Source organism: Acinonyx jubatus, chromosome C1, assembly GCF_027475565.1.
Source record: "Acinonyx jubatus isolate Ajub_Pintada_27869175 chromosome C1, VMU_Ajub_asm_v1.0, whole genome shotgun sequence".
Classification (NCBI taxonomy): domain Eukaryota; kingdom Metazoa; phylum Chordata; class Mammalia; order Carnivora; family Felidae; genus Acinonyx; species Acinonyx jubatus.
Genome location: NC_069381.1, coordinates 63,467,311 through 63,487,970, shown reverse-complemented (window position 1 = coordinate 63,487,970; position 20,660 = coordinate 63,467,311). Strand labels below are relative to the sequence as shown.

At 37.9% G+C, this 20,660-nt stretch overlaps 1 protein-coding gene across 2 annotated transcripts in view; it reads right to left on the bottom strand.

Moving 5' to 3' along the window:
• The window catches only part of ST6GALNAC5 (ST6 N-acetylgalactosaminide alpha-2,6-sialyltransferase 5), a 176,127-nt gene that overhangs the window by 62,863 nt on the left and 92,604 nt on the right, over positions 1-20,660 (bottom strand). The window lies entirely within an intron of this gene.

Genomic DNA, 20,660 nt, shown 5'->3' with positions numbered 1-20,660 from the left:
ACCAACTGAGCCACACCAGGCACTCCCACAGTTAAGTATTTATTAAATAATAAATGAATGAATGAACACACAAATGGAGAGCATTTTAGCGCAGCTGGGGCATGCAGTTCTGACGCTTGCATACAATTTCAGGGGCTACTGTGTTCCATTCACTGATTTACAAAGGTAAGAGGAAGTTTTTGGATAACTCAGAGTTTATCAGAAAATTGAATTAATCAGGTAACTTGAGGTGGAGTGACAACAGTAATGGTCTCAGCTCTTTTTCTGCCTCTTGAGATCCATTCGCATTGGCAGTGTCCTCCATCCTGCCTCTGGGCTTGGCCAGGTGACTTGCTTTGGCCAGTGGGGCAGGCAAAGTAATGCAAGAAGAGACCTGAAAAGTGGTTGTGCACTGGGGCTTTTCCTCTTGCTATTCTTGGAACCTTGCCACCATGTGAACAAGTCTGGGCTAGCCTGCTGGACAATGAGAGATTCTAGGCCCTGTCACTTCATTGCCCCAGCCAACAGCTGAACAACCACCATCCACATGACCGAGGCTCAATGGGCCTAGGTCACAACCAGCTGACCAGCCCTGTGAGCACAAAAGCTTTAGCTAGATCGAGAGAGGTCAGATAAGCCCATCCCAGCTCAGAAGAGCCACCCAGTAGAATCGTGAGCTGAATGAATGAATATGGTTTTAAGCTATTGATTCTTGGGGTAGTTTGTTTTGCAGCAATATGTAACTGATAAATAAATGTTTCCCAAATTACCAGATCACAGGACCACCTGCAGTACTGGTTAAAAACTATGCATTCATACATTACAGCGGTTCCTCAAAAAAAAAAAATTAAACAGAATTAACATACAATCCAGCAATTCCATGACCAGATATATATCCAAAAGAACTGAAAGCAGAGACTTGAACCGATATCTTTTGACAGATATCCCAATGTCAATGGCAGCATTATTCTCAATAGCCAAAAGGTGGAAACACCCAAATGTCTATTGATGGATGAATGGATAATCAAAGTGTGGTATATACACACAATGGAATATATTCAGCCTTAAAAAGGAAGGAAATTCTGTTGTGCCACAGCATGAATAAGCCTTGAAAACATGCTATGTGAAATAATCTAGATACAAAAGGACAAATATTGTATGATAATATGAGTTCACTTATATGAGGTACCTAGAATCGTCCAATTCATAGAGATAGAAAGTAGGGCTGGGGAAAGGAGAATGGGGAGTTACCATCTAAAAGGTACAGAGTTCCAATTTGGGATGATGATAAAGTTCTGGACAGGGATAGTAGTGTTGGTTGTACAACAATTTGAGTGTACTTGATACCACTGAATATACACTAAAAATGGTTAAAATGGCAAATTTTATGTTACATAAATTTTACCAAAATGGGAAAAAACCCATACACATTCCTGAAGCCCACTTTAGACCTACTAAGTCACCATATCTCTATCTCTGGGGAAGGAACAGGTTTGTACTATATCATCCCATCTCCCAACATTGTTTTAGTGTATAATTCAAAAGAATATACTTACACATTGAATCAGAATTAAAGGTTAAGTCTCTTACTCTTTATGAACCAGGGCAATATCTGAAAAAATCACAAAACTTTGGGTTTGTTTGAAGGATTAAGTTCAGGATCTAAATCCCTCATTATTATGGAAAAGCACCAGATTTTATATAAAACACACTATAAGGAAAATCCGTTACTTCCTAGAGTCCAAGGCTGGCAAAGCTGTTTGTCTTCCATTTGTTTAGGCATCAAGGGGAAATACCACACTGAATCCAAAAGGTAATTCTAACCTTTTTATTTTCCTACAATATTGGAACAAAAATAAATTGAATCACTCTGTCTGAAAAGAGCCAGCTGTGTGGGTTTACTTCCCTCTCATACTCACTAGATCTAAATTATAATGAAAAAATGTTGCATGGAAATGATTCTAAAATAATTTCCATTCCAGGTATGAAAACACTGCTACTCTTTTATAAGAGACTGACTGTTATTTACGCAAGATAGAACTTTCAAATAGTATCCTCAGGTAGGTAATTCACATGGCAGAAACTATTCCATATTCTGCAGTGTATAATTACAAAAGAGAGTTTCATCTTCAAACATTTCACACATATTAGTCACAGAACTTTTAATGCCTCTGGATTTTTGATGGATTGCTCAATGATGGCTCAAAGTCTCTAGAGAATTTTAAAACTCTAAACTTTAAAATTTTAAGTTCTCATCATGAGAAAGAAGAAAAAGAAAAACCAATTGGTAAGTGGTATGTAAAGGAAACTAGGTTTTCTTCTCCTATGAATAATACGCTTCATTCTGCTCAGCACAGAACATAAATTCATCTCCTTGTTCGTAGTCCTTGCAGATCATCATTGGATCTGAACTGCAAATACTTTGTCCAATTACACAATGTAGTTGTCCTAAACATTTTTTTTCCTTTAAAATGTCATTTATAGAATGTTTCCATGCTAAGTACAACACAAAATTGCTAGTTTCAAATGTAACTTATATCATAGATATCTAATTTTATTTCTTTAGCTCAAAATGAAGCAAAGATTGAATCTTGACATGATATTCACTATAGTATTTAGTGAGTGGTAATTTAGTTGCCTGGATCCTGTTTAAGAGGGATTAACTAAGGGTCACCTGGGTGGCTCAGTCGGTTAAGTGTCCAACTTCAGCTCGGGTCATGATCTCGCAGTCCATGAGTTCAAGCCCTGCATCAGGCTCTGTGCTAACAGCTCAGAGCCTGGAGCCTGCTTCAGATTCTGTGTCTTCCTCTCTCTCTGTCCCTCCCCGGCTTGTGCTCGGTATCTCTCTTTCTCTCTCTCTCTCTCAAAAATAAACAAACATCAAAAAAATTTTTTTCAATAAATACTTCCACACATTGGGCTCACTGCTGTCAGCACAGAGCCTGCTTTGGATCCTCTGCCCCCTCTCTCTCTGCCCTTACCCTGCTAGAGCTCTCGCTCTCAAAAATAAATGAACATTTAAAAAAAAAGAATGTAAGGGGTACCTGGGTGGCTCAGTAGGTTGAGTGTCCAACTTTAGCTCAGGTCGTGATCTTCCTGTTTGTGAGTTTGAGCTCCATGACAGGCTCTGAGCTGTAAGCATAGCTCAGAGCCTGGAGCCTGCTTCAGATTCTGTGTTTCCCTCTCTCTTTACTCCTCCACCACTCACACTCTGTCTCTCAAAAATGAATAAATATTAAAAAAAAAGAAGGATGAACTAATAAAAGTCCTAAAAATGTTTCAATCCACACGGCAGTGTTTTCTATAACATAGCACTGCTTGATTGGAAACTTTCTATGAAAGATTTTCAGGTCATTTTTAGCTGAAGCTGGCCTAATCTGTTGCTGCCATGCTCCATGTTTCATACAAAACTACTCCCTCTAGACCTCTTACGACCTTGTCAGATTCCTTCATGCCTCTGTACCATTGTTCTTAACAGTCCCTTCCCTGAGTATTCTTCTACCCTACCTCAAAATGAGGAATTATTACCTCCACAAAACCATACACACTGTGTACATGTGAAAATGAATCCTTTATCACTTAGTTTATTTCTCGAGTTTCTACTCACTTATAGATTTGTTTTTCTTTTTGTTTCAAAGTCACCTATTGTGAGACAAACAAAATAATGGATTTGTTTTGTAATTTGCACTTCGTGGGACCTCACCTCTCCCCACTCTGCTTTGCCTGGCACACTCCCTCTGTGAATGTGACAGCCCGTCAACCATCTGTCTTCTCCAGGGAATCAAGTGACATTCCTGAAACTGACCCTTCTGGGAACTCTTCTTTTTGAAATATAACACATCCTGGTACAAATCCTGGAAGATTACTCTCATGCATTCAAGTGCCATTTTCTTCCCCGTCATCTCAGAGGAGCTCACCAGCTCGAATGTGTTAATGTGATTTCCACCTTACGCCTCTTCAGGTTCTTTTCTCTCTTGGAATTATATGGAACCCTAACACTGGAATAAGGGAAAAACACAAAATGTACTGGCTGCCTAAATTTTTTAGAACAACTGACCCCTTAATAATCCCATCCTGGTTCTAACTGTACATGCTGAAAAAGTTCCAGTCATTTCATAAATTTAAGCCTTCTGGCCTCAGCTCTGCAAGTAAGTACTATCGTGAGGATGCCTAACATATGTGCAGAATGGTTAAAATCTTGTTTCAACCTGAAGCAATAGTTGTTAATGTATGTGCAAGCCACCAAACCTTGCCTTTCCTCCCATTAAACTGCATACTATCGTATCTGCAGGCAGGGTAGGATTTCAACCACGAAAAAAATTCAACAATGTAAGTTGAAAATTTACGTGTTCAAAAAAACTATGCCAGTGTGAGGTTGCGAGTATTTTTGAGGGCAAGGACCACCTCCTATTCACGTTTACTACCTGCAAGCTTTGTGCAATGTAAAGTGGCCTGACTCCGGCCTAGAAAACGGGTTCAGAGCCTCATTCTGCCACGAGGTAGGTATGCAACTTTGTGCAAATTGCTTAACCTCTCCAATCTCTCAATCTCGTCTGTAAGTGGAGTGAGAGTAATCATGCTTGTCAACTTTGTAATAAGGACATGTTTGTGAAACCGCTTTGTAAATGATAAAGGCGCCTACATCACTGCAACATGATGGAGCCACATTTACTAAGAGCGGAGCTTTTAAAGATACTGAAATCTAGTGGTCTTTCTCTTCTATTTACCCACCATTCATATATTTACATACATGTATCTTTTTTTGGTAATGTTTATTTATTTTTGAGAGAGAGAGAGAGAGAGAGAGAGAGCACAAGTGGAGGAGGGGCAGAGAGAGAGAGAGAGGGAGAGAGAATCCCAAGCAGACTCCATGCTGTCAGTACAGAGCCAGACATGAGGCTCAAACTCATGAAATATGAGATCGTGAGATCACGCCTAAGCCAAAATCAATAGTTGTCCACTTAACTGACTGAGTCACCCACGTGCCCCTACATCCATGTATCTATGTATCCTTACATACATTTAATACATACTTATTCTGCTCCTTCTGTGCTCTACACTAGTTGCTGAGGTTGAAATGGTAAACCAAAAGAGATATGGTCCCTTCCCTCATGGGACAGGCTTGTAGACGACAGAGAAATATGTTTTTTTAACGTTTGTTTATTTTTGAAAGAGAAATAGTGAGCAGGAGAGGTGTAGAAAAGGGGGAGCAGAGGATCCAAAGTGGGCTCCACACTGTCAGCACAGAACCCGACATGGGGCTCTAACCCACAAACCATGAGATCATGACCGGTGCCAAAGTTGAATGCTCAACTGACTTAGCCACCGAGGTGCCCCAGAAATAGGTTTAATAAACACAAATATAAATGTCAAACTAGCAATGGGGGCAAGCACTACAGATAGGAATTTATGAGCGAGAAAGCAAAGAAAAGAAGGGGAGAAGAGAGGAGAAATAGTATTTTGAAAGCACAGGTACCTTGGCGGTTGATAAGAAGGTGGCCCGTGTAAGTGTGAGATAGGGTCTATGAATCTGCTCTTTCTTTATTCTGCTCCAGTTCTCCTGCCTCTCATTGCCATGTAGAAGGGGATTCGTAATATGTAAAGGTATTAAATTTCATGTAATAGGCCCAAATGCAAGCTGACTAATCTGGTGCTCAATCTAAGAGGCACCGATCTATACCAATGGTGGGGATTTACCAATCGGTGGGTAATTCTGACCACGTCAAATTTTCTCCTTAAAGTTGATGTTTAGAATCAACTTTAGTTCTGAGGTACAATAAAAAACTTTGAGGGTTGAGCTGGGGTAGATAGGAAATGAGTCTTCTTAGGCTTCTGCTCTGGGTAAAAGCCCACATTTCTAGAGGGGCCAAGACCATTTTTCTTTTTTCTTTTTAATTTTTTAAATGTTTTATATTTATTTTTGGGAGACAGAGTGCAAGGAGGGGAGGAGAAGAGAGAGAGGGAGACACAGAATCAAAAGCAGGCTCCAAGCTCGGAGCTGTCAGCACGGAGCCCTATGCAGGGCTTGAACCCTGAACCGTGAGATCATGACCTGAGCTGAAGTCGGACGCTCAACCGACTGAACCACCCAGGTGCCTCAAGACCATTTTTCTAATAATTCCTTCTGGAGTGTGAATCAAAAGTCTAGCAAAAAAATCAAGCAGGACTTTCCTGCTTCTGGCTGATTATTGCGCCGTGTGTGTTTTTCTCTTGACATGGTAAGAAATGATCGGTGTGGTCTGGGACAGTATGGGGACGTTCTCAAATCCTCTCCCATTGGTAGTCCATAAATAGCATCTCAGAGTCATTTCAATTTCTAAAATTTCATGTACAAGTTACCTAAGATAACTGAAGTTCTAAGTGTGTGCTCATGGTTTTTAATACATGGCATTCACATTCTTTCTCTCTTTCATTAAGATGAAATTTAAGAAAAGGTGTACAGCTCATTCAACAGGAGGCCACAATATAAATAGCTCTGAGAAACTTTGGAAAATTTGTTTCCTACCCCAGGCCATGTCATTCTGAATTTAGTTGTGAATGTTTCAGTTACAGAAAAATTCTCACCTTACCGAGTAAAACAAAGTCATTTTGTAAAGAGAGCCAATGACCAAATTAATTCTTTTATGGAGCTGTCTGATTTGATTAAGTTGTTGTACTACATTTAAAAACTCATTAACAGGAGCTATCAAGCTATTTTATAAGTGATTTTTTTCCTAACGTCTTTACATTTACTGTCCTGGAAGGCTTTTGGTGTCAATCAAAATAGATGACAATGCTAAATCACTGGCTTCATAACATAATTCAACAGCGGGTGAATTCAGCTGTCTCTGTGAAATATGACCTTGCCAAGAGTGGCTGATGTGCCTGTTGCCTTTTCAGATAAGAAAATATATTTATAACGACATTGTGGTTGCATGTATAGTTCATAGTGTATGTTATTTTATAATGAGTTTGTTTAATTTTAAAGAAATGTCTCCAATTAGGTGAAAAGGGGGAACCTTAAAAAAAGGCCCCTTTCCCCTTTCTCTTTTCAACCAGTTTCCTCAAATAGAGTCTATGTCAGGAAGCTCTAGAGAAGAGAAATTGACAATTGAAAACAGAAGGAATATGGCTTTACTGAGAGAGTTTAATGAAAGAAAGAGGAGACAGTTGGATAAATCTACACAAAGGAGGTGAACAATGAGGATTTTCTAGAACTGAAAGCTAAACATAACACAGCAGAGAATTAATTGCTTAGATACAAGGAATAGAGCCTGGCAGAGTCAGGCTTGGCAAATTTCTCTAACTGTAACAGTTTCCTTAAACAGAAATCTCAGAGATTTGTCATTGTAGGTAAACTCATTATTTCTAGTAATACAAGAAAAGTATGCCTAGGAATTAAACTCTCATATGATCAAAGAATGCCATAGCAATATTCCATATTTCTCACAAAATTCATTAGAGAAATCTTCAGTGAAACATAACACTGAGACATAAGAGAGACGGTACTGCTTAATGGGTACTAAGAATGCTCAATAAATTAGGTTAATAAAGTGTATGTTAATTTAATAAACATTGATGGAACCCTTGCTATTTTCTAAATTTTGCACTGAGGTGAGGGATGACAAAGAAAAACTACAAATACAGTCCAGGCCTTTGGGGCTCATAAAGTAGCTGAATAAACAGAAGTGTAATGATGTAATTACTGTGCAGCACAGAGACAGACAAAGTGCCACAAAGTCACAGAGGAAGGAGTAATTAATGTCAGAGTTCTCAAAGGTATCCCGGTGGGGGCAATATTTGAGGCACTTCTTAAAGTAGGAATTGTTACTCCCCAGGGAAAGAGAAGGGTACATGGCACTCAGAAAACATTTCAGAGAAGTGTGAAAGGTTGATGTGTTCAGGTTCTAAGTGAGTGGATGGGTCGGGAGGGAGAGGAGGCTAGAAGGGTAAGTTGATTTCCAGGCTAAGGAGGTGGGTCTTTATGCTAGAAATAGGAAGGTAGCTCCCGGGCCAGTGAGTAACTAAAGAGGTCATGCCTTGCCTAAAAAGCCTGCAAGTTCAAATATAAAGTATGCCGTTGGGCACACACACAGGAACCGAGCAAACAAAGAAGAGCTAGCTAGTGTCAGTCTGTATTTTATTTTCTTATTTCGAAAGGAGGATGGTGGGACCAGAATTATATTTAAGAAATTGGTTGCAGTGAAGAGAAAGGATTGGCAGGGGGTACTATTTGGAGGCAGGAAGAATTCAGGAAGGCTTGTGAGTACTCTAGGAAAAAGATGATGGGGATGTAACAAATGAAAAAGGTAGCAGCAGGGATGGAAGTGGAGAGACTTATGGCCACCTGCATGTGGGAAGTAAAGGAGAAGGTGCTGAGGATTACCTTGAGATGAGCTTTTGGGAAATTGACTCCTACACAGACTATAGACATTTCTGATTTCTTCTTAGTAAGAAGTAAGCACCAATGAAAAATTTTGAAAATTTACTTATTTCTTCTTAAAAAAATATTCTCTCCATATATTTATCTATTTTTGTTAGAAAACAAAAATTATGGAGACCATAACATGTTAAATAAGTTTGAGAATTCAGAAAGAGACATAAGGATGTGTGTTGAAGGAACAGGTGTTAGGAGGGCTTAAGATCATGAGTTAGGTTTTTAGTATAATATATTTAAGATTCTGTAAAGCATCTAAGTGAAAATAGGCAGCTGAGAGCTGAGAGCTCATGAGACAGGGCCAAACTGAAGAAATAGTTTGGGAATCTCTTTAGAGAAGATGTGGAAACTGACATCAAAGAACTGAAAATCCTGTCCAGGAGGAAAAGCAAAACTGGCAGAGAAGATGGCTGAGGTAGGAAATCCAGGGATTAAAATTAGGGTGGGAACAAACGTATGGCCAACTAATCTTTGCCAAAGCAGGAAACAATATCCAGTGGAATAAAGACACTCTCTTCAGCAAATGATGTTAGGAAAACTGGATAGAGACATGCAGAAGACTGAACCTGGACCACTTTTTTACACTATACACAAAAATAAATTCAAAATGGATGAAAGACCTAAATGTAAGACAGGAAGCCATCAAAATCCTAGAGGAGAAAGCAGGTAAAAACCTCTTTGATCTCAGCTGCAGCAACTTCTTACTCAACATGTTTCTGGAGGCAAGGGAAACAAGCAAAAATGAACTATTGGGACCTCATCAAAATAAAAAGCTTCTGCACAGCAAAGGAAACAATCAGCAAAACTAAAAGGCAACCAAAGAATGGTTTGCCATTGACATACCAGATAATTTGCAAATGACGTATCAGATAAAGGGGTAGTGTCCAAAATCTAGAAAGAACTTATCAAACTCAACACACAAAAAACAAATAGCCCAGTGAAGAAACGGGCAAAACACATGAATAGACACTTCTCCGAAGAAGACATCCAGATGGCCAACAGACACATGAAAAAAATGTTCAACATTACTCATCATCAGGGAAATACAAATCAAAACCACAATGAGATACCACCTCATACCAGTCAGAATGACTAAAATTAACAACTCAGGCAATGACAGATGTTGGCACAGATGCAGAGAAAGAGGAACACTTTTGCACTGCTGGTGGGAATGCAAACTGATGCAGCCACTCTAGAAACAGTATAGAGGTTCCTCAAAAAATTAAAAATAGAACTACCCTATGACCCAGCAATTGCATTACTAGATATTTATCCAAGGGATACAGGTGTGCTGTTTCGAAGGGACATATGTACCCCAATGTTTATAGCAGCACTATCAACAGTAGCCAAAGTATGGAAAGAGCCCAAATGTCCATTGACAGATGAATGGAAAGAGAAGATGTGGTATACTTACACAATGGAATATTACTCAACAATCAAAAAGAATGAAAACTTACCATTTGCAACAACATGGATGGAATTAGAATGTATTATGCTAAGCGAAATTAGAGAAAGATAAATATCATATGACTTCACTCATTTGTGGAATTTAAGATACAAAACAGATGAACATAAGGGAAGGGAAGCAAAAATAATATAAAAACAAGGTGGCTGAGTTGGTTAAACGTCCGACCTCAGCTCAGGTCATGATCTTGCTGTTCCCGAGTTCGAGCCCTGTGTTGGACTCTATGCTGACAGTTCACAGCCTGAAGCCTGTCTCCCTATCTCTCTGTCCCTCTCCTGCTCGTGCTCTTTCTTTCTCTCTCAAAAATAAACAAACATTAAAATTTTTTTTAAAAAAGTAAAAACAGGGAGGGGGACAAAACATAAGAGACTCAAATATAGAGAACAAACTGAGGGTTGTTGGAGGGGTTGTGGAAGAGGGATGGGCTAAATGGGCAAGGGGCATTAAAAAAGACAATTGTTGAGATGGGCACTGGGTGTTATATGTAGGAGATGAATCACTGGATTCTACTCTTGAAATCATTATTGCACTATATGCTAACTAACTTGGATGTAAATTTAAAAAAAAAGAATAAAGACATTGTAACTCAAAAAAAATTAGGGTGGGAAGAGGAGGACTATTTATGGAGACTGAATGAGAAGTGGCTGGAAGATTCAGGTAAGATGGTAATAAAAAGTTGATGATTTTCACAAAATGCTCAGTGGGCACGTGTTTGAACATTTCTATGCCTTAGCTTTTAAATCAAGATATTTGTTCATTTGCTTATCATGAGGCATAACTGTGTTGAACCCGAAAATTTATCTTTTCATTACATGTGGCCTCAGATTTATATTTTCCTAGAAAAATTGTGTATTTGCCTTCTGAAAAATAACAATCTTGGCAACATGTTTGCTACAGAATAAAGTCCTTTTCATATTTTGTTTAATCAATTGGTGGATCCATAGAGTGCTCTTTATCTTCTGTCTGCCCCTCCAGATCCACTGTCCACTCTACTCCCCTCAGCCATGGGAGGCTGAACTTTATAGATTGACCGATGGGCTCTATTTGCCATCTGGCTTTTAGTTGGGTTTGGCCAATGAGAACAATGCAGGAGCTGGGAGAGTGAGTAGAGAGAGGCTGGGATTCTCCCCCCATTTCTCCCTTATGTGGTCTGCATCCCTCTACTCAAGGCCACGGTTCCCTCCAGGAAACCCCCTCCAGACAATACCCTCTATGGTTCCTGTACCACTCCCACTCTTAGCCCCTTCAGGATACTGTACTATCCCTCGATTGTTTTTCCCAAACGCTAACAGGCAGTTCATATTCCCACAGGGTTATTCAATGGTCCTTTATTAAATTCTCACATCACCCACTTTGAGTGTGTTCTCTGGTTCCTGCTGCCAAGAGGAAGGTTAGTTCAAAAACAATTTATCAATTGTCAGCGATCCATTTTTCCACTGGCTCCTCGTGTAAATGGGGACTGTATGTGAGAAGATTCGGTGGGAGAGGGGGCAGGAATGAATCCAGAAAAGCACAGGTTGTTTTGTTTTAGAGTCTGGCTGTCTTATAGAGCCTTAGAGTCAGCACCAAGATTATTCCTCTGGGAATTTCTATGCAACCACTTTGAAATGAGCAACAGAGAGAGCAGAAGGTGAGAAGGTCCACATTTCACCCTGACAGAACTGACAGATTGGGGCATGGAACCCCATGTGTCTGGATTTTCAGGTAACTACTGTTTGAGTTTATGCTCAGAACCATCAATTCTGTGGTAGAGAAGTTCCATAAATCAGGTTGCCATAAAATGAGCAATGCCTGCAGTTGCAAAGAAGATGTTCTAAAAGTATTTTTGGCTACTGTTCAAGAAACTCAGGCAGCAGGAGAAAGAATCTTCAAAAGTGTAAAAGAATATCCTTTTGGTGGAAGGTGGGGATGGAGTAGAAACTCTCAGCATTTACCCTGGCTCTGTAGTGCTGCCTTATACCTCCATTATTTAGAAACCACCCCAAAGCAAATGAGAAATGGAAAGGCAGAACAAAAATACAGTTTTCAATAAAACTTCAAGAGAGATTCAAACATATTTTTAAGTATTTTCTATAAGTAATTGAGTGCCCCCAGGAAGAAGTGGAGAGAGGCTGAGGAGAGATCTTAAGATCTCAGTGGTTGTAGTCTAGGCTTGACAGATCTCAGAAAATGCCACAAAAAATTCACTTCTTGAAAGTGAGAGATGTGCCTTAAGAGGCAAAAGTTAGACCTTTTCCTGGCAGAAGTGTGTCCATAAAACAAAAGGTCACTTTCTAACCCCAACAGAACCATAGTGAGTTCAATGCAAAATGAGAAGCAAGGCCAAATGAAGATGCAGACAGACAAGGCACACTTTTAAGAGGCATTCGATTATGGTGGAAACCGTTGTGAGAAGAACAAAAACTTTACACTCAGAAGTTGCTAGAAAGGAATGCCAACCCAGCCCTGGCTCAGGAAAACTCTTGGTGAATCCCTGGTCTAGGAGAATGAAAATCATTCAATGATGAATGACATAAAACGTAAAACAATTAAAAAAGTGATCACATTGTGTCTACAATGATACTGTAAGACAAAAGGCAAGAAGGAGAGAAATTTTTGAACATCCTTTTGTATGTCCTTTTGTAAATTATTACCATAGGGCAGATGAAAGTTGTGAGCAATGTTTTGCCATGAATTTGGAGGGGGAAAACCCTCTGAAATAAAGGGATTGTCTGGATGGAAGAAGATAAATAATATTGCAGAAATGGCTGAATTCAGGGAAAATATGGTAGGAGAATAGGAGGAAATAATGTACAAGAGACTTAGGAAAGGTGTACAAGGCAAAATATACAATTTGAGAAATGACAGCAAAAAAGAGCGAAAGAGTGAATAGATATTATGGAAAACACAGCAGATTCACAGAGGGTAGAAATGAGAAACTTTACACAATGAAATAGAGATGAAGACCAACCCAAAATAATTGATGAGACACATCCCAGTAAAGTTACTGGGCTTAGAAGATAAAGGAATCTTCTTTTGGGCAGACAGGTGAAAAATCAAGCCACTGTAATTAGGAGAAAAGAAATCAAGTTAGTTTCATAATTTTATACAAAACCTCTGAACGCCGGATACAATACCTATAAAGAGTCTCAAGAAAACAAAGTTTGAGGGAAGTATTAGGTCTACATGCAAACCCTTCTTTAAGTACAAAGGCTACAAACAGTAACTTTAAGATGCAAAAACTAGAGAAATATTATTTTGCTAATCCCTTTTTGTGGAAATGGCCACAATTCAGTGGCCACAATTCAGGCCAAAATTCAGTCAATTACGAAGTTTGGGGAAGAGACTGGAGGAGCCTGAATATATTTAACAATACCACTAAAACTAGAAGAAATGTGGGTTAGCATGGCTAATACCATACAGCTGAAAAGTTGGGAGGGGATGAGAGCAAGCAATCAGAAGGAATTGTTCATTGTGGATTTTCCTATGCAAGAGTGGAAGAAAAAGGATTTCACTTAAAGTTGACAAATCAAGATATAAAAACCTAAACATACTTGACTATATCAAGGTAAATACCAAGAAAAATAACACTGATTAAAATCAATAAGCGGGAGGAGAGACGAGAGGGGAGAAGTGGAGGAAATGCACTAAATGTTTAACTGTTCACATTCATAACTAGTAAGAATAAACCATCAGTAAATAGACAACTAAGAGGAATTCATAATTGAAGGTAACTATAGAGCACACACAAAACTTCACAAAGAAAACAAAGTGAAGAAAACTGATCATAGAGTGAACACTTTAATTAATTAATTAATGTTTAAAATTTTACTTAAGTAATCTGTACACCCAATGTGGGGCTTGACCTCATGACCCCAAGATCAAGAGTCTACGCTCTTCTGACTGAGAAAGCCAGGTGCCCCTGTGAACACTTTAAAAAAATTAACAAGACTACATTATATAAGATAAAATATATATACAAAATATATACAAATGTATCTAAGTTTGCCAAAATTATCTACTAAATGAAAATAAACTTCATATGTGGTATACAGCATACAAGACATACGTCTACAATAAAGTGATTCAGAAAAGTAAAAACCAAATCAAAGAATGGCTACAAGTATATCAGGCTAATGCAAATAAAAAGAAAGCAGGAGTCATGATCTTAACAGAGCTTAATAGCACACAATGTTTAACCCAACATTTATATAGCACTTACCATATGCCAGGTATTCTTTTAAGTGCTTGACATTTATTAACTCATGCAATCCTCCCCCCAAAAGCAGTGAGAAAGTTGCCACTATTGTGTCCATTTTTTAGATGAAGAAACTGGGGCACAAAGCTAGTAAGTATGAAAGTCAGAATTTAAACCTAGCCAATCCAGAATTTGTGATGTCAGTGACAATATTTCCTGTTTATCCAGGCAAAGGTGCATTAAATGAGAAAAAAGAATTTTAAATGATACGATTCACAGTGCAGAATGTAAGTTACATGGGCACCTGAGTGGCTAAGTCAGCTGAGCTTCCAATTCTTGATTTCAGCTCAGGTCATGATCTCGTGGTTTGTAAATTCAAGACCCGCATTGGGCTCACTGCTATCAGCACAGAGCCTGCTTTGGATCCTCTGCCCCCCTCTCTCTGCCCTTACCCTGCTTGCATTCTTTCTCTCTCTCAAAAATAAATAAACATAAAAAAAAAAAAAGAATGCAAGTTACAAACTTACACCCAGAAAAGGAGTATTGAGATTAGCAGAGTAAAACCTAAAAGGGATATTTACAAAGAGAAATGAGCAGAAAAACTATAGGAGAGGGAATTTTAGTTTTTTAACAGCTATATTGAGAAATGATTGGGATACTATACTTTTCACCTATTTAAAGTGTACAACTCAATGGCTTTTAGTGTACTCAGAGTTGTCCATTCATCACCACAATCAATTTTAGAATATTTTCATTAGCCTATCAGGAAACTCAGCTCCCATTAGCTATCACCACAGATATCTACATAAAATTTTTTCTTTATTAAAAATATTTTTTTCAATAAAAATTGTATGTATTTAAGGTATACAACATAATTTGATATACAAATACATATGCAAAATGATTAATATTGTCATTCTAATTAACAAAACATCTCCTCACATGGTTACTGTTTCATATTTGATGACACCACCTGAAACCTATTCTCTTAGCATATTTTCAGTATTCAACACATTATTAATAGTCACAGTTTTGCATATTAGATTTTTACACTCATTCATCCTATAAAACTACAACTTTGTACCCGTTAACCAACATCGCCCCATTTTCCCCACCCCCTCACTCCCTGGTAACCACCATTCTACTCTCTGCTTCTATGAATTTGACTTTCTTTCTTTCTTTCTTTCTTTCTTTCTTTCTTTCTTTCTTTCTTTCTTTTCTTTCTTTCTATTTTTTTAAAGTGAGTTATCCATTCTTTTAAAATTTTTTTTAATGTTTATTTATTTTTGAGACAGAGAGAGACAGGGAGGGTCAGAGAGAGAGGGAGACACAGAATCCGAAGCAGGCTCCAGGCTCTGAGCTGTCAGCACAGAGTCCGATGCTGGGCTCGAACTCACAGACCGTGAGATCACTAGCTGAGCTGAAGTCAGGCACTCAACTGACTGAGCCACCCAGGCGCCCCTTTGACTTTTTTCTTTAGATTGTACATATAAGTGACATCATTCAGGATTTGTCTTTCTGTGTCTAGTTTATTTCACTTAGGGCAATATCCTCCAGGTTCACCCATGTTTTTGTAAACAACAAGACTTCCTTCTTAAAATTTAAGGCTGAGTAATGTTCCACTGTATATCTTGAAAAAAAAAAAAAGCAAGGGAAACCACTTCTGAGTAGCAATGCAGAAGTCCTAAATAAGTTGTTTGCAAGTAATTTAAAAACCTTTTCACAATCCAATATATACATGGAAAAACTGCATTAAATATAGAGGTAAAGCTCCATAAATTATTATAAAATACATATGCCTATACAAATACTACCTAGGTCAAGAACACAAATATCACCAGCTCCTTAGAAACTGGTAACAGTGCCCAATCACTCTTCTCGTTTAAAGGTAAACACTATCCTAACTTTCATATAATCATTTCCTTAGTTTTCTTCATATGTGCATCACCTAAGTGTACATTCCTAAACACTAACAGTTTGGTCTTGTGCCCTTTTGAACTTCATATATATGAAATCATGCAGTATATATTCTTTTATGTCTCACTTTTTTGGGGAGGGAGGGACTCAAAGTTGTGTTTGTGAGGTTTGTTTACCTTACTGCATATATTTGTGATATTTTAATTTCCATTAAATGTTTTGTGTACGTAAGTACCTCAATTTGCCTATTATTCTGTTCATGAACTTGTATATTATTTCCAGTTTTTGAACGTTATAAGTAATGTTGTTCTAAATACTCTTGCCCTGAAGAATTGAAAATCCTTATGTCCAGGTGGAATTTATCCCAGGAATGCAAAGATGGCTCAATATTGGGAAATATATAGACATAATTATCATTTAATGGGTCAAAAGGAAAATAATATGAAAATCTCCATAGATACAAAAATATTTGAAAGACCCAAATCCACTCTTGATAAACAGTCAATGAAACAGTAATCAGTAGTTTAGTTGCCTAATAGGAGTTAATGTAGATACCTCTGTCCCAAAGCCAGTGTCCTTCATAATAGAAAAACACTACAAGTATTCTCACAGGTAAAGGATACCTAAGTATTAACATTACTATTTAACAATGTACCAGATTTACAATCTCATAAAATTATCATGAGAAAAAAATGAGAGGTATAAAAATTGGAAAGGAATGATAAGATTTTATATCTAAAAACCTATACTAGCAATATAAAAATGCAGTAATGTATCAGCTTATAAAAGTAACACATAGATATCAATAGCTTTCATGCAAAACTCCATTTATAACAGCAACAAAAATATAAAACACCTATGAATAAACTTACCAAGAAAATTTTCAGGCTTTTATTAGGGGGAAAAAGCCTCTAAAACAGGCATAAAAGATATAAAAGAACAAATGAAAAGGCATAATACATCTTTTGATATGAAGATTCAAAATCATAAAGATATCAATCTTCCCTAACATAATTTTAATTCAAATCTAACAAAAACACCAGCATTGTTTTTTCCTGCAACTGGGTAAGTTGATTTTCAATTTCATAAACTAGAATTGTAAGGAAAACAAGGAAGGAGAACTAGTTTTATTAGAAGTTTAAATGTTCTATAATTTTTAATAATTAAAGCAGTCTGGGTCTTGTGCATAAGAATAAATGAATAAATACAATCAGCACATACATACTAGAGAAAATAATGAGGCAATCTCACTCATGATCATAGTTGTAAAAATCCTGACTAAAATATTAGCAAACTGAATCTAGCAGTGTGTGTGCGCTCACACACACACACACACACACACACACACAAATCATGATCTGATGGGGTTTAATTCAGGAATACAAAGTTGGCCTAATATTTCAAAGATTAATTACGATAATTTACCTTGTTAACAGTATAAAAGAAAAATCATTGAATGATCACCTTAGTAGATCAACATTCATCCGTGTCCAAAACACTTAGCAAATTAGATATAGAAGAGAAATTTGTTAATCTGATAAATGCTATCTAGAGAAACAAAACAACTTTCAACAAACTTAATACCTAATATGAGGTAATCTTGCTAAACCCTTTCTGAAAAGAAAAAATGAGAAAAGAATTGCTGCTGTTGCTATTTTAATTTGGCATTGTATCAGGGCTCTTTTTTTTTTTTTTTTTCTTAAGTAGGCTCTACGCCTAACCTGGGGCCTGAACTCACAACCCCAAGATCAAGAGCTGCATGCACGACAGACTGAGCAAGCCAGATACCCCAACACTGTACCAGAGGTTTTAAACAGTGCAATAAAAAAGAATAAGAAATTTTAAAAAAGTACTTTGGGAAGTAAATAAAATTTTCTTTGTTCACAGATGATTTGATTGTTTACACAGCAAATCCAAGAGTTCAGAGATGGATTATTAAAATGAAGAGGAACAAACTCCAGCCACATGCAACACATGATTCTCAAAGGCAGTGCTGAGTGAAAGCCATTCAAAGGAATATTTACTGTATTATTCCACTTATATAGTGTTCAAGAAACTGAAACAACTAAATTATACAATTCAGTGACATACACGTAGGTGACTAAATTTTGAATAAGATCAAGGAAGCAATTATTTTAAAAGCCAAAAAAGTTATCTAGGAGGGGTAACTTCTGTGTCCATTGGTGGGTGGGAGAAGAACAGTATGGTAGGAGGTTCAAGAGTGGCCATCAAGAATTCTGGGTTTATTTTAAGGGCGATCGATTCACTGAACAGTTCTGAGCTAGAAAATACCACGGATCTGGAATTTTTCCAGAGGACATCCTGAACAATTGTGGGCTGTAGGAAGACAGAATTGGAAGTGGGGAAGCCAGTTAGGAGTGATGTTGGTGGCTCAGGTTAGGGAATTGTATTAGTCTTCTATTGCTGTTGGAACTAATTACCATAAATACAGGGGCTTAAACAACATATTTTATTACTTTACATTCTGTAGGGCAGAAGTCCAGTCCAGGTTTCACTGGGCCAACATCAAGAGGTTGGCAAGGATGTGTTCCCACCTGGACGCTCTAAAAAGAATCCATTTCCTTGTCTTTTCCAGTTTGTTGAGACTACATTGATTCTCTGGCTCCTGGCCCCCAATATCCAGCTTCAAAAACAGTCATGTGGCATCTTTCTCACCTTTCTTTTGTAGTTACATCTCCCTTTAACTCTGACTTCAGCTGTAAAAGTTCTTTTCAAGAATTCCTGTGATTAGGTTGGGTTCACCTGGATAATACAGAATAATCTCCCTATCTCAAGGTCCATAACCTTGATCACATCTGCAAAGTCCTTTTTGGTAAGGTCAGGTAAGGAATTGTAAGGTAACATATTCACAGGTTGTAGGGAGTATTAAGACTTATTAGGACATCTTTGCTTTACTGGAACATTTTTGTGGGATTTAATTCTGCCTATCACAGAAGTACATGTGAAAATGCGGAGCAAAGGACATGCTCAAAGTAATCATCTGTCTTTATAAAAACAGTTTAGATGTCTCCGATAGCCTCTACCTACCTACTGAATTCAAGACTTCCAACCTACTCTATATTATGATCACTTAACCAGGCTATCCTATAATTAAGACTCCCCACTCTTCAGTTCAGGCCTGTCCTGAATTTTTTCCTTAGTCCCCATCTTGCTTAGTCCTACTTATCTCTTCTCAAGCTCAGAGACATTCTGACCAACTCAAGTCTTTGGTTATGCACAATTCCATGGTGGTTTTATAGGAAGAACTGTATCTGCTCTAACGGGAATGGTTATAAATGCACAGCAATCCAATTAGCTAGAGAACTCACAATGTGATCTCAGTCTATTATCAATAAAGCATTGGGTGGTCATGTTAAATTTGGTTTATTTTCCAGCTGGAAAAGTATATGGCTATTTGAGCCTTTAACAACATAAGGGAGTATGGTGGGAATATCTCTCCACTATTACAGTCCTCCCTTAACCCCTCCTTAACGTTACCTGTTCCCAGTCTCCCACTAACTCCCTTCTTTTCTGTTTTCACCAAATCTTCTCACAAATAAATGTCCTTAATAAACATTGGGGGTACATGTGCCCTTATGCATCAGCACTCCTATATCCTTTGGATAAATTCCTAGTAGTGCTATTGCTGGGTCATAGGGTAGTTCTATTTTTAATTTTTTGAGGAACCTCCACACTGTTTCCCAGAGCAGCTGTACCAGTTTGCATTCCCACCAACAGTGCAAGAGGATTCCCCTTTCTCCACATCCTCGCCAATATCTGTTGTTTTATGAGTTGTTGATTTTAGCCTCTCTGACTCATGTGAGGTAGAATCTCAATGTGGTTTTGATTTGTATTTCTCTGATGATGAGCAATGTTGAACATCTTTTCATGTGTCTGTTCACCATCTGGATGTTTTCTTTGGAAAAGTGTCTATTCATGTCTTCTGCCCATTTCTTCACTGGATTATTTGTTTCACTTGCTTTACAGGTTTGAATACTAACCCTTTATCTGATATGTCATTTGCAAATATCTTCTCCCTCTATAGCCAAATTATGGAAAGAGCCCAAATGCCCATCAACTGATGAATGGATAGAGAAGATGTGGTTTATATATATAATGGAATACTACTTGGCAATGAGAAATAATGAAATCTTGCCATTGGCAACAACATGGATGGAACTGGAGGGTATTATGTTAAGTGAAATAAGTCAGTCAGAGAAAGACAGATATCATATGCTTTCACTCATATGTGGAATTCAAGAAACTTAACAGAGGACCATGGGGGAAGGGTAGGGAAGGGGAAAGAATAGTTTCAAACAGAGAGGGAGGCAAACCATAAGAGACTCTTAAATACAGAGAACAAACTGAGGGTTGATGGGAGGTCGGAGGGGGAGGGGAAAATGAGTGATGGGCATTGAGGAGTGCACTTGTTGGAACGAGCACTGGGTGTTGTATGTAAGCAATGAAGCATGGGAATCTACTCCCAAAGACAAGAGCATACCTTATACTCTATATGTTAGCCAACGTGACAATAAATTACATTTTAAAAAGATGAAAGAAATAAAAATTGTAAGTAGTTAAAAAATAAATTTTAAGACAGATAATCACTTAAAATAATTTCAGCACTCAGCTACAATAAAATAGATTTCTTTTGGGGCACCTGGGTGGCTTAGTCGGTTAAGCATTTGACTTTGGCTCACGTCATG